A 12,038-nucleotide genomic window follows, 5' to 3' on the forward strand; every position below is an offset into this window, starting at 1 on the left:
TGAGCAGAAGACAATCATCAAGGCATTGATGAGGCCAAGGACAAACAGAGATGACTACCACACAATGTCCAGAGAGCAGCAAGTCAACCTCATCAGGCTGCGTACTGGCCACAACAGGCTCAATGCTCACATGAACCGAAAGTTCAAGCTGGCGCCATCACCAACCTGTGCCTGCGGTCAAGAGGACCAAACAGCGGAACACATCTTACAGCGATGTCCCTTACTAGATGAGGAACGAAAAGAAGTGTGGCCGTCACCAACTCCCTTGCAGACCAAACTATACGGCAGTCGACAGGAGTTGGAGAAAACGACAACATTTATCACCAGTGCTGGACTGATTGTGTAACCTCTGCGAACGCCAAGAAGAAGAAAGATGTGATACAGTATACATGGGAAAGATGTCTGCTGCCTGATATTCATGCATTTTTAGTTTACTTGGAAAGTACTATGTACATGGACATTACATAGCATGCCTAATTTTGTCTGTGTGCAGTCGCTACCGCTACACTGCATACCGTATGCTGGCAAAGTTTGCATGGGGATGGCTGGGCAAGGATGTACGAGTAACTCTCCCTGCTTCTGCTGTCAGGAAGATCCGGGAAACCTTTCCTAACGCTACAGGCAATTACACAGGATATTTGGAACCCGAAAACTAGTTCTTTTAACAGTTTACTATTGTGCCAGTAGATATTTTGAAGCAGTTGTGAAGGTTAACCATTCACATCTACAGGTCCTGACTACATGTGGTCGTATTAGCACCCCTTGTAGCTGTACCGAGACTTTAGTGCTCTGACTGCCTGTTCTTTGTTAGGCTTGGCATATTGTTCACAAAGGGGCGGAGGCAACTGCTTGATGGACCGTTCCATGTCTTGGATGCTGTGTGTAGAGGCCAAGTCCACCACTCGTTCCATCAGTCTCCCCACATAAGCTGCAAACAAATGAGAACTTTATTAAGTGACCCTCCACCAACTTTGAAATATAGGCATAATCTTCTGTGGCTGTTAGTGTTACCTTCCCCTGCACTGTTGTATGGATTGCTCCTGTATGAATGTGTATAAAAATGGTTTCTCTTTATTTTCTTTGAGCAGCCAAAGAAAAAAAAATGTTGCAATACATTTGTGACATTGATTGCTATTTGTCTTCTTCCTTACTCTCTGATCTCCATTAACTTAAATGTTTGGAAGTTATTCTTCTACCTCTTTCATGCTTATCCAATGGGCCATTATTTTGTATGTACTTGCAAACCGAACAACACAAAAATAACTTTTGTACCAAAAGTCTTAGCTTGTGAGAGTAAAAGAACATTTACCAAAGGTGCAATCCACTTTCACTTCCTGGATGGAATAGTCCTTCTTTGATTTCCTGTAGACCAAACTGTAGCGTTCCTTTCCGGTCTGGTCAGAAGCCTGCAGTCTGTTGTTGTTTTCGTTAAAATGCTGCTTGCAGAGCAGCTATGATTGTCCTGAAACAGTGTTTCATTTGAAAGGTACAGTATTTTGTAATTGCAAGTTCCATATCTCTATTGCCTACCTGCTTTGACACAATTGTGGTAATTATTGACAGAGCACAACATACTGCAAAGAAATTCCTCTTAGTATCTCCAACTGAAATGTGATAGGATGAGTGCACAATACCAACCCCCACACATACATGTACATTTTTGCATAGTGCTAGCAGGTATAGTGCTCATTTTAAGGCTTACTATCATTAAGCAAAAACTATAAGTTTGCTAAAGACATATCATCTCAGCCATTAAAAAACTCCAGATTATGACAGTTGATACTTGATATCCAGAAATAGTCTAAAGTCTAAAACTTTCCTGACTACTCTTGTGACGTCTTGTCTGAAAATAATTAATTGACCCACCACCCATACACACACACCTAAACAGGACCACCACCACCACTTTTTTTTTTAATAATTTACTTACTTTTCTGTGCAGCCTTTGGGGTGACTTGAATTTTCTTGTTTCTTTTTATCCTGCGGTGTGTCTGAAGTAAAATATTGTCACCAATTTATGCAAAAAATCTGCTAGAAAATGATGATAATACAATAACAGTTGCTCAATGGATAAGTTAGTAGAGTATTTCACTGACAGATCTAGATATATTTACTCATTCACATCAATTTAATTCGGAACAGCATGTGACACAAAGTGACAATATATGTACATGAATACAATTACAGGGTCTGCAAGTGCAACACATGTATCCAATGACTTATCAATAAACACTGCTAAAATTACAAACTCTGAATCAGATACAAATGTGTGCCAAAGTGGATCAGCCTCACATTTAGTAGTTACAGTGTCAGCTATAATATGCTTGATAAGAAGTGTGAATGACTAAGTACTGCAATGAATGACTGTGGGATTGGGAACAAGCAGATCTGTACTGTCTATACAATAAAAATTTTTTTAAAAATGCAAAATTTGCCTACCTCTGTCTGAGTGCTTGCATACACTGGCGAAGGTTTGTCAGTTTCACTAGCTCCATCACAAGATCCTGACAAATCAGCTGTATGATGGTCAGATGGTTTAGGTTTTACATCACATTCACAAGGCCCAACTGCCAAAGCATCTTCCAGAATCTGCAAGCACAATGTTACAATCATTCTTTAGTCCTCTATTTCTGTATTTTTGTAAGTTAAAACAATTTTAACACTCAAGAAAACAGAATTTTCTACTCAAAGCTTACAAATGTACTAAGTTTTATTCAGTGAAAGTTGACAAATGCAGTGCCCTTTTTCGAATTTTTCAATAATGGCATTGTCAGTGTCACTGAACCTATTAGTATTCTTCATAACAATACAATTTTCCACCTTACCCTTTGGTGTTCCCTTTTGGCAAAGGCTCCTCTGACTCAGTCGAACACTCTGCTTTGGAGCCACAATGGCAGAGCAAATTGGCGCTGTAACTGCCGTTGTTACTTGTGTCACAGTGCTGCTGGCTGTGGAGACAGATGCCACGCCCACGGTACTCGAGCAAGTCACCGTTGTGACTGTTGTTGGCGCCAGACGATGCGGTTTTTGCACTGTTGGCACTGGTTTATGGTTTAAAACCATCTTCGCTTTAAGTCCAAAACTTGCAGCCAGTGCAATCTTTCTTGGATAGCAATCCGTAGTGAAGTGCAGACTGCATATCCGTGAGTTCTGGTTCGGCGTACCAAAACTTGGTCTGAAATCTGCTCGGCAAGTTTGAACGAATTTAATCCACTGTCGCCGAGTTTCTGCATCAGTAGGATACTGATGCAATGTAAAACCATCAGCATGCTTGCTGTTACACTCCGCAACTGCACAGTAGTAACCGACTTTCCTTCGCCGCTTGAAAGGGGGAACGTCTGTTTCGGTAGAAGATACAACCGCAGAGTTACAACCGTCCGCCATGATGTTCCACGAGTGACGTCACTGGCCTCAGGGCCGCCCGGTGCAGTTTGATCAGGTGCGCGAAATCGGATTTTATTAAATAAAAAATCAGCAACACAAAATTTTGCAAAATCGTTTTCGGAATATTAACCTGGGTTGTGACAACAATGTTTTGAACAGAAAAAAGTTTTGCTCTCTGGTTGGTCTTTAAGGTGCACGAAGCGAAACTGGGTGCCACCCTACCACAAGTTGTCCTTGGTTGAAATCACAACAAATCTCAATGTTAATTTAAAGCCCCAGTATGTCTCAAATGGTTTACAAAACGATTTAAATCTTCAAATAAAAAAAGCAGTTCTAACCTTATGGAACACACTTGCAATTGGATTTAATAGCATTAAATGAAACAGTTCGTTTGAATTGTTATTTAGCTCGCGTAAGCCACACACCAGATGTCGTGGTTTATCTAACCCCTGAGCCATCGTGAACCCGTGTGATCCAGTTTCCTTTTTTTCACAATTTAGTTGTCAGTTTGTGATTTCAATGCGACTGGCTGTATCTGCAATAGCACGTTATTGTGTACCTGTGAATCTAAAACGAAACAAACGGCTGCGAGTCACACGAACTTGTCGGCGGCGGCTGGCTTCAAAGAAAGCGAGCGCTATGCAGAAAAATCGTCTGCTTTGAGACACGACCTTTCGTGACCCTGCTTCCGGGCTATCTTTTTTAAAACTTTCAAAACTTCGAATTGTACTGATCTTGTCTTGATGAAAAAAGAAATCTTTTATGATTTAAGAATGTTTGTGTTTACAAGCAGTCAATTTATCATTTAGATTTTCTAGCGCCAAAACGATTGTAGATCAGACGGTCCACAAAAATAAATTCTTTGAAAATGTCTCACTCGACAGAAAGCATCCAGGATGTTTCCGTTCGGTGAGCGTTCAAATGGAAGGGTGTTTGTACTGTGTGTAAAAGCCTGACAGTATCTGTGATGGTTTACGGGAGGTTTACTGTGCCTTTAACCAATCCGACCCCGCAGCTGTGTACCACCCATTTAATCACCAGTGAATCCCGTACGAGGACAAACAACGAGCAAAAACAAAAGAAAATCCAACAACAACAGCAACAAAAACACACACAGATGACAACAAAAAACAAACAGTAACACAAACTCAATCACTCCGTCACACGCGCGCACACACACACACACACACACACACACACACACACACACACACACACACACACACACACACACACACACACACAGAGTTAAAACTAACGCATCATATCTACTCCATGTATAATTTTCAAAAGAAGGCAAACAGATAAAATGACTGTGTATTTGTTGTTGGTGTAGTTGTCCCTGAAGGACATCTTGTGCAATCCTCTCACACACACACACACACGCACACATACACACTTTTAAACTGCATCAGCATAATTATCATGGCAAAGCTTATCTACAATCATTAAACTACCCTAGAGCTTGCGTATCAAGATAATATATTCTTGGAATTGTCATACGACTAAGAGTTAAAGATATGGAAACAAATGAAGAGTTGGATAAGTTTTCTCTGCCCTGGATTGTAGCTTGCCCGTCGTAAATCAGCAGTAGATCTGCGGGTACTGTGTTCATTTGGAAATCTACCATCAGTTTATCTGTCTTTTGCACTGCAGACACAAAGCAATAGGTACCTGCCATGTGGCCACTTTTTCCACTGCTGTCCTCAGTCTTATGCTTTTCATCAAGACTTGTCACCATGCCGAGTGGATCTAAATTCGGAAGTCGTCATGTGGCTGAGGCATGTCTGACATAGCGTCGATCTTGTTGTGGCTTATCCTCCTTTCTGAAACAAAAGGCAAAATGCGATTAGTTGTGATGACTACAACCTACACAAATATAAACAGTGTTTTGATACTGAATAGTCGGGTTATACAAGCCACTTTACTCATGCAGCATGGGAACCTAGCGCGGTGGGAATTCTGTCATATCTAGAACAATCGTGCACTTGGTGAAGAGTTTTTGAAATTTGGCATGGAGTTAGGTATGGTCATAAGGTTTTCAAAAACCATCGCAAACAAATTAAACCTTAAGTTTTGTTGCCTGTTTGCGCAAAATTCAATATGGCCGCCGACGGAAGCAGTAAATGTTATATAGCAGCTCCCATTTTTCTAGAACCTTGTCAAATGTCTGCTATCCCATGTTTTCTAGTGCAAGGAATCCAAATAAGAGATCTCTGATGTTTCACCGCTATTTTCAGGGTCAAAGGTAATTTTTCAAGGTCATGTCAGTTAACAAAGACGATAACTTTGGAAATGAAATTGGGTTGTACACCCATACGTGAGCCCTGTGAGCTCACGGTTCAAGTTCTTGAACTCACGACTAACTATTTAGTTAAACACGAATTATGGTGCTCAGAATTGTCGATGTTATAGATATGGTCGACTGGTCGTAAGTTCTGAACTTAGTCACTGGCACTGTTTGCGCAGCCTCCTTCACACTTGCACAGTGGACCACAGCGAAGACCAACGCGATGACACTTGCAGTTTCCTTTGCAAGCAACCAACCGGCCACAGTGGAGCAACAGTGAGCACCCTGTGCTGGCGTCAGGCAGACTTATCCAGTATGGCACCCATGCCTTGGTTCTCTCATTCCATTCCCATCCCCATTCACTTGGGTTTGGGATGTTGGAGGTTTTGAACAGATGAAAGCTGCGATGAGCAATGCTCGCTTTGTGTGCTGGAACAACGCATGCTGGGTTGGTGGGATGGATTCCAGAGGTTTGAGACCAACAGTAAACATCAGCTTTCTTGCTTCGTTGACAGACGTTGATCTACAGTTTTTGCTGTACACCAGCACAGTGAAACGCTCCAGACGCTTGCTGCATGTGCAGTGAGTCGAGTGTGAGGCTGGTTGGGTCCTGGGTGATGGCGATGAAGGTGTCAGTGAGTCGAGTGACCTCAGGAAAAAGTGACCCATGCATTCCATGCTGTCTTTTTGCCAACTCCGAACATGGCCGATGTTACATCGCATCCTGTGTAGGAATGAAAGAAGGGAAGTGCCTGGCAGCGTTGAGGTCCCGGCTGTTGAGCAATGTATTGTACTGGAATGTCTCTGAATGTCTTTCCTGACCCAACTCCAATCCACAGCTCTGACAGTGATGGATGGCAAGAACCACCACATCTATGTCCACTGTCCTGAGGTAGGCCTTAGTGTGTCCCTGCTCAGCAGCATGGCAGAGGTGAAGCATCATCCGTGTGTCAGCTTCTTCTTGGTGGCAAGGAGATAAGGCTGATATATCTGTTGGTCTGTTAGTGAGCACAAGGTCAACCTTCGTAGTCAGGAGATGGTATCTTGCATCAGTGGTATGTCGCACTAGTTGCTCACTGAGGAACTGGAACTCCTTTGTTGTCAGACTCCTTGAGGAACTTCTGCCAGTCAGCTCCCTTTGGAATAGGTATCTTTGCTGAGACTCTAGTTCGCCTTCCTTCACTTTCACTCCGCTTGGCACGAGTCTGTGATTTGAGACTTGCATCCTGATATGTGTCCCAAACAGCATCCACTCTTGTGGTGTTGTTGGTCATCTGGCTCTCTAAGAAGGGTAGCAAATGCATACGTGTGTATTCTTCAAACACAGTGGCACGCTGGGGCTAGACAATATAGATGATGGTTGGCATATCCAGTACGATCACAGAGGCTTCTTTTGCTGCAGGAGAGCGTCCAGGATCAGGTATTCCAGGCAGGCAGCCAAGAAGAGCAGACTGTGTACCTGACATCAGTTTTCCACGATCACACAAGGAAGGAGGCTCACGCTGAATCTCATGTCTGAAAAAGTCGTCCATATCACCATCAGGTCGTCCTAGCAAGGACAGAAACAACTTGGTGATGAGCGCCGCATTTGCCCTTGCTGATCCCAACTAGTTAGCACCCTTCTTCAGGTCCACAGGTGGCCGGTTGCTGAAAGTGTACAAATTGGCCCTTGGGATAACATCAGACAATGGTTTGGAGCAAGTTTCAAGTCTGTCCCTCACAAACTCTGTAAACATGGCCTTGCCGATGTTTGGAGCTTCCCTCAAGCAGTTGACAATTACTGGGTCCATGACTTCACCGGTGTCCAGTGTGACGAGCTGGGAGCCTGTCTCCTTGAATGGGTTGACCGCAGTTTCCTCTTTCACAAGATAGAGCAGTGCTTTGAGATGTTTCAGGAACTTGTTTTGTTCACCAACAGAAGACTCTGGGTGCTCTAAATTGACTTCTCTGTTTGAAGCTGAAAGACTTTCATTTTCAAATTCATCAATGACTCTCAGGACCTCTGGTTTAGAGAGTTCAATAACCTCTTTTTCCTCTGGCTGACCATAGAGTCCTTTTGCTCCACTGTCCTCCTTCAGGAATTTGATGCTGTGCTCCTGGCTCTGGCCAAGCGCCATGAAGGGAGAACTTCTTGTCGCTGCGCTGCACAACGAACTTCCCTTCCTCAAAGGCTTCATGGACACGTGGATGGGTCCCTGGCAGACAAGCCATGCATGTCCTTCAGTAAGACAGGCATCCAGCGGGCATAGTTTGTGTGCCCAAAAGCAAAAAACCATGGGCTATGAAGGGGGCCATTTTGAATGACATATGTACCTTTTCAGCTGCAATCTAGTGGCTGCTCCGCCTGGCGTCTGGCATTATGGGGTTAGTGCTAGGACTGGTTGGTCCGGTGTCAGAATAATGTGACTGCATGAGACATGAAGCCTGTGCTGCGACTTCTGTCTTGTGTGTGGCGCACGTTATATATCAAAAGCAGCACCGCCCTGATATGGCCCTTCGTGGTCGGCTGGGCGTTAAGCAAACAAACAAACAAACAAACCCTTTCAGCTTAAATGGTGAGACTGAGATATTCAAGGAGTTCCGAAATAGACTCCCAGTGGTCGAAAACATGGGTATAGAGACTAATTGTTTCTTTTTAAGTTGAGTAGGTTCAGAGTTATTACACTCTGAAAATGAAATGACCTTGAAAATGACATATGAATGACCTTTGACGTTAAAATGACCTCCAAACGTCAAATCCATCTTGGATATGGGTTGCTTGCACTAAAACACATGTGAAAAGTTGTATTTTTCAATTCTGTAGTGGTAACAATGGTTGTAATTTAGCAGTCCTTTTTCCGGGTGGCGGCCATATTGGATTTTGTGCAAACAGACCAATCGAGGTCGAGCTCAATTTGTTTGCGATGGTTTTTGAAAACCTTGTGTCCATACCTACCACCATGCCAAATTTCAAAGACTCTTCACAAAGTGCACGATCATTCTGAATTCCTTCTCAGCTAACCCTACAATATGTGAAACATGTCAACTGACTGCAGCAGCCTGGTTCTTAAAATAATTCTGACAGTCAACACAGTCAACACACTATTCACAGTCCATTTTGAGGAGAAACTGAGGTACTCTCTGATGGTCTTGTTTGAGTGATAACGATCAACTCAGGAGGAAGAAACCAACAGAGGAAAAAAAAACCCATTAAGCTTTAACATTAACCGCAGAAAAATACAGAATCACATGTACCATTATGTAGAACAAAATTCCACAGCAAGCTTTCTTTGGACGACTGTCGTTGTCTCAAAACTCGCATTCTACCTGCTGTCCAAAAGAAGCTATCTTTACGTTGTGTTGCCTTGAAAAAAAAATACCAACAAAGACAAGGAATTAGCTGTTGCAAGGTAAGTTTACCAAACGTTACAGACATTAGCGAATCATGAAAGTGCGTAAACAGCGAACAGTACAATCAAATAGAGGAGTCTGGAATGAAACGCGATACAGATCTAGGTAGATCTAGCATTCAAAAACTGTCTTTTAAATTTAAGGAAGTTGTTGCAAGGTACCAAATTTTACAGACAGAACCATGACAGAGCATGTTTTGAAACTGAGGCAAAATCGTAATAATTTTGACTTTGAGAACAGATTCATTCCGTTTCCTTATATCTGCATGTTCAAATAAATGGTGGACAGTTTTATACGGGCAGAGCAAACTTGAGACTCTACTGCAAGTCTTGAAATTCACATAAACCGAACCAAGAACAAAAACATTCAAACATTACAGGCACTTTAGATCAACTCATATCACTAGAGTTGACTGCCTAGCACTGTGTTTGATATCCGTGTCTGCTGAAATAAAAAGAAATTAAACAAAACGGATTATCAGTAAGCTTAGGTGACACGTTGTACGAGTGGGAGACACTATATCTGTCTGCACTTACCGGGGACACGACTGCCAGATCGACACTACGCTTTCGACAGCTCTTCCTCGCGCAGACACTGGAAACACGCTGTGCAGATCAAACTGTAGGAAATCTCCTTTGGTATCTACTGTATCTATTTTTCTGGAGCTAAGAAACCGAACAATGTGAAATCGCCTTCCCCGAATCGGTGAATGCAGAGGTGAGAACTGAAAAGTGAATCTATACCACAATCCTTCACGCGACCTGACCTGATCTTGACCCCTGACCTGGTCTACATACCACACACGACACAAACCAGTCACCTGTTTTTACCCACCCAAAACCCCCCACCACCCGTTTTCTTTGGATACACACTTTAACTACATACGTGCCGACGAAATGTTGATCATTGCTTCAATACGTTGAAGCTGTTGCTTGGATAATAACCAGGTAAAATTAGTATTTCGGTGTTCAGTCAAATGTTAAAGTTTCTATCACACACATACACACACACACACATACACACGCACAGACAGACAAAAGTTAGCATCGCATAGGCTACACTTACGTGAGGCAATGAGGGTGTGACAGTGCCGCCTCAACTTTTACAAAAAGCCGGATATGACGTCATCAAAGACATTTATCGAAAAAAAGAAAAAAACGTCCGGGGATATCATTCCCTGGAACTCTCATGTACATTTTCATAAAGATCGGTCCAGTAGTTTAGTCTGAATCGCTCTACACACACACACTCGCACAGACACAGACACACACACACACACACACACACACACACACACACACACACACACACACACACACACACACACACACACATACACCACGACCCTCGTCTCGATTCCCCCTCTATGTTAAAACATTTAGTCAAAACTTGACGAAATGTAAAAACAGGTAAATGATACAAACAAACAAGTCGCGTGAAGCGCCCAATTATTAAGCACACCATGGGCTCCTTTACGAGGACAAGCAACCAGCAAACACAAAAGAAAATACAACAACAGCAACAAAATCAAAACTACAACAACAAAAACACACACACACAGATGAAAAAAACAATCAACAAAGAAAACTTGTTTAAAAATGTACTTTGATGATGAACAAAATTAGTTAAAAAACAGAAATAAAAAAGGAAAATGATACAAACGAACAAGTTGCGTTAAGCGCGAACAGATACATTTACTCAACCTGTCGAACTGACAAAAGGAAAATGAACGCACCGCATTCGTATTCATGAAGACAACACTCGATTGCTTTGTCAATTACATACCCCGCTGTGCGTTCACGAGCAGAACGTGACAAGCCAGTATAGCGCAGTATTGTATAGCGCTTCACAACAAACTGCGCTTTTCTCTATTCTTTTTAACTTTCTGAGCTTGCTTTTAATCCAACCATAGCATATCTATATGTTTTTGGAATCAAGTGATGATAAACCATTTTTTAGAATTTTGAGATGTTTTATGACCAAACTCATTAATCAAATATTACACTTCCACGCTGATATGCAATCCCATCGTCCGGGCTTCGTCGAAGATTGCTTGACTAACATTTCAATCAGTTTAATCGAAAAATGAGGGCGTGACAGTGAAGCAGGATATAATGTCAGCAGAGAAACCTTATTTGTGGCCATTTCTGCGAAAAGGGACATTCTTGACAAATCTATCGATTTTGAGTTTTGGATTTTATTTGACAGACTGTTATATTTAGAACGTGATGTGAGAATTTCAGACCTTCAAATTTATTTTTCACGGAGTTATGACCCTTTTTTGGAGATACCCCCAAAATGACTTAAAATGGCCAAACTTTTAAAAACAAACTTTTGCCGGGAAATAGTAAGTTCAATCATCTGCCGTTATTACTTGTATGGTTTTAGGTCAAAATAATGTTTCATTCCAGAGTTATTGCCCTTTTTGTAACGTTACCCTAATTTTTACTTTTTCGTCTTTTTCTATCATTCTCTCCTCCCATGCAGAAGAAAAAGCAATCAGCCATATGATTTTTTTCTCGAATATTTCTTCTTCTTTCATACTAACTCTCCCCCCTCCATGTTCTATTCTTTCTTCACCCACGCACATACAAACACAAACTATTTGAGGTTGTCTGCTGAAAACAATACACACACACTTGTCGACTTGAAGTTGTGGTACTTCTAAATTTCATAACAAGGATTAATTGTTCAGTTTCCTTGGTAAATACAGCTTCCAGTTGTAGAAAGTAACATGGTGCTGTGTGTCCTTGCACACGTGGGTCTGTCAGTCTGTCCATCACTTCACTGAATTGAAAATGTCATCCGTGCACTCTGCTATCGAACGTCTCCCTTTACTTTCAACAAACTGAAATGCCAATCACGGTCGAACTTGATGTGGCCGACGATCAAGACATTTTCAAAATGGATTTGTGCTGTTCATTCACACACAAAACTGCATGCCTAAGTATTGATGCACCATGCCGAAGACTGA

The 12,038-nt window shown here is 42.1% G+C and overlaps 1 long non-coding RNA gene across 2 annotated transcripts; it reads right to left on the reverse strand.

Moving 5' to 3' along the window:
- Positions 1–388: 388 nt before the first annotated feature.
- LOC138971820 (uncharacterized) lies at positions 389–3,226 on the reverse strand. 2 transcript variants are annotated; one of them, XR_011457386.1, is made up of 5 exons: positions 2,826–3,226; positions 2,440–2,589; positions 1,931–1,991; positions 1,310–1,462; positions 389–928 (listed from the first exon to the last, which is right to left on the reverse strand). It is a non-coding gene; the product is annotated as an uncharacterized lncRNA (long non-coding RNA). The 2 variants fall into 2 exon arrangements; XR_011457385.1 differs by lacking the exon at positions 2,826–3,226 and having other exon boundaries at positions 2,440–2,748.
- Between the last annotated feature and the right edge of the window lie 8,812 nt (positions 3,227–12,038).

This window comes from Littorina saxatilis, linkage group LG7 (assembly GCF_037325665.1).
Source record: "Littorina saxatilis isolate snail1 linkage group LG7, US_GU_Lsax_2.0, whole genome shotgun sequence".
Taxonomy (NCBI): Eukaryota; Metazoa; Mollusca; class Gastropoda; order Littorinimorpha; family Littorinidae; genus Littorina; species Littorina saxatilis.